The following is a 3,327-nucleotide window of genomic DNA, read 5'->3' as shown; positions in this document are numbered from 1 at the left end:
CTTATAAACAGTGTTGCACTCACCACCAATGACTTATAACAGATCGCGACAATAAAAGGGAAATGAAACCTCGATAACTGAGTTTTCAAGTAAGTGTGGAACAACATACTAGCTTTCGCAGATATAGGCCTACATGGAAACCCGATGTGTCATATTTGTCGAAGAAAAGGTGTCGCAACGAAACGAGGAAGTTTGAAACGACATCACTGACAGTTTCATCCGGAGTTCAAAGTACATATACACCTCATCGTATGACAAAACCAGGGATATATAGAACTCCGGGATGGCTGACTGCGTCAATTGCGTCATCGCGGTATTACCTAAGTGGGTCCAGATTCGCGCATTCAGTTTTGATTCACGTTACGGTCAGCCGCTTCATCTGTGTGTAATTTTAAGTTTTTGAGAGAGGTAGAGGCATATAATATCCATGTTTATGTTATTATATAAAGCTAGAGGTTAACTAGGTTATGAGATGTTCAGGTATTCTGAAACTTTGCGGTATTAGCCCTATTCCTTCAGCAGCAATTTACCGGTATACCGGTACGGCCATTTACTCGCCTTCGGAATATCTCTGCTTCTGTAGTATCTTATGTAACATGATTTGCTGCGCTGATAATCGTGAGAAGATAACAAAATGTAGAATATTTTCCAACGTTAACATTGATATCCGCAGTATGATTTTGATTACGCCTTGCGGTATGTTTTTCATTTACCGGCATGTTATGCGAATGTATGTCATCATCCAAGGCTGTACATTGCACAAGTACAAGTGTACATTTACACTGTGCCGTGTCAACTATGAAGGCGACCGTTAGGGGGGACTTTGTCAGTTAAGATCTTGTACTATAGATTAATATGTGAATATGCAGGTATAGTGCTGGCTGCTGGTATTGCAGGCTTACCGGTATTCCAGATCATTGCTGGATTATTCCTAGTAAGAATTGGAGCCACTGAGTACACCACCGGCGTGCAAGATTCAAGAGGAATTTCAATTGAGAATAACCAAACATTTGAATCTAATACAAACACAACACAACGCGTCAAGGTCTTTGCAGTTGTGTAAGTGTCCATGACAACTGTTGAATCCAATCTCTTGTTACAGATACTATTCATCAGTAACATGTCTGGTAAAACAAGGCAGGCATATGTTTGTTAATGAGCGACACCTCAATGCTACAGTACTGGAATTATACTTCAACAGAAGTGCACTGTTGTGAACTACCAATGGCTGACTCCCAGTATATGGCCACAACATTTGTTGACCATTTGCTCTTACTGAGGCCATGAAGATGCCCACTCCCTTGAATGGATAAGCCAACACAATCGTCAGGACACGAGACGACCCTGAGATACGGCCTGTCTTTACCATATAAACACTTATAGCCTATAGGCTATAGGCCTGTACGATGGAGGAAGAGAAAACTCTGAAGATTGCTTTCAATTTGCAAGGTTTAGTCAAATCGTTGCAATAACGCATGGACCTCTCCTCAGTCGGCCCAAGGTAAGTTTGGCTGATTCTAGTGATACGTTATTACATGAGCGATTTACATTAATCTTGATGTGGTTAAAGTAGTCTGCATTGCTACTCAAGTAACAGTCGTATTCCCGAGCGTATTGGTATTTAAACTTCCTTAAGTAGCTGTAAAGTGAAATGCCTGCAAGGTACTCAAGTTTGGAGATGGCTGCTTCAGAATTACAAGATGTATCTTCGAAAATAGGCAACAACTACTTGAGTACTGCAATGAAGTAGAAGTTCTTCACTACTGACCAACTCTGCATACATCTATATATATTCTTAAGGGTAATTTGTGTCTCTAAATACATCATTTGTTTATTTTTGTTGCAGATTCCGGAAAAACAAACGCGATGTTCCAGCATTTGCATCACGTCAACAGTGGATATCCTGATATATTATACTGGGCACATTCCATTGAAATCTTGGCAAAGATGGCCACGATTTGAATATTTGGATCTCGTGCCTCCTCACCGAGATGATTTTTTTACATGGAATCATCTATCGCTCTATCGGAAAATCTGCAAGACAATGATACTGAATATTTCTCAACTGATAAATGGCATGAAATGCTTCAGGAGGCCCATTCGTGATGTACCGTTAAGCCATGGTGGCAATTTCTTCACTGCGGTCATGAAACTATTTCTCGGTGAACAAAATATCAGCTGAATTCAACAACTGGGTCTACCGAATGCTTCTTGAATTGATAATGATATGTACCAAACTTCTACCCGAGGCTACATTTGAACCTGAAGAGAAGTATCAATGGTGTGTTGATTTCTTGATCAACTTTCATTGAGTGACATAGAAGCTGACAATGCTGCTATCACAATTTCGAGTCCTTACAGGCCGTGCTATCTTTTTGTTATTGGAAATGCTCCATGGCAGGGGTGCATTTAAAATAAACGGTGTTTGAAATACTATGTTTAAAACATGCTTTAAACAGTGTTTTAAACAAAGGCCTTTTAAAAAAAATTCTTCCAACGTTGTAAAATTATGCCATAATTGTGTAAATACTTTCTAAAATACGTGTTATATGAGCCTACGGACGATTACCACCCGATATAGCCGACTAATATCGATATGGGATGGCTGTAACCCTCAAAATAGTCGGTTCAACGGCAATAGCACAGATATTTCGTCAAAGGAGCTATATTTACACTATATTTGCAATTGTCAATGTCAATCCAATATGACGTCACTATTGAATATTCTTGACGTCATGGCTTAAAAAAAGTATATTTTATACAAGGGCCTGGTTTTGAATATGTTTGTTTTAAATGCAACCCTATACTCCATGGTAATTGTCGGTTAACGCGAATTGAAACGGTTGATTTAATCAATCCTATTACCCCCCCCCCCCCCCCCCCCCATCCCAGCTGCAAGGTTTCCGACAATGGCTTGTAAATAGGTAGAAGACGCTGATATTATTCGTTATTCACTCTGTTATTTATGGCCTGATGCAGATTATATGATGTGTAGAAATTAAACACATTCATGATTTACTGAAATTCAGAGTTGTGATAGTTTACTTGGTTGGCTATACAGCAGTGTTGAACTTTACTAGGTTGGCTATACAGCAGTAAGGTTGTGATAATGGAAGAATGTCTAGCTTAACTAACTATTCCGCAAAAGGTTGAGGATCGTTATTCTAGAAACAGCTGTATTGCTAGCTTGCAGAAAAGTGGATATTTCGAGGCAGATTGCAGGTAACTTTCTGGACCTACTTAGGTAATGGCCAAAATGAAGTCAGCCATCCCGGAGTTCTATATATCCCTGGACAAAACGTTGATAGATAAGTGTCAAATCCAGCA

At 39.6% G+C, this 3,327-nt stretch overlaps 1 long non-coding RNA gene across 1 annotated transcript; it reads left to right on the top strand.

Moving 5' to 3' along the window:
- The first annotated feature begins 253 nt into the window (after window positions 1-253).
- LOC145435893 (uncharacterized) lies at window positions 254-3,024 on the top strand. The gene is made up of 2 exons (XR_013914093.1): window positions 254-1,501; window positions 1,847-3,024. It is a non-coding gene; the product is annotated as an uncharacterized LOC145435893 (long non-coding RNA).
- Window positions 3,025-3,327: the final 303 nt, after the last annotated feature.

This window comes from Botryllus schlosseri, chromosome 3, assembly GCF_051294905.1.
Source record: "Botryllus schlosseri isolate E-star chromosome 3, Bs_hap1, whole genome shotgun sequence".
Lineage (NCBI taxonomy): Eukaryota > Metazoa > Chordata > Ascidiacea > Stolidobranchia > Styelidae > Botryllus > Botryllus schlosseri.
This window is presented reverse-complemented; position numbering and strand designations above follow the sequence as displayed.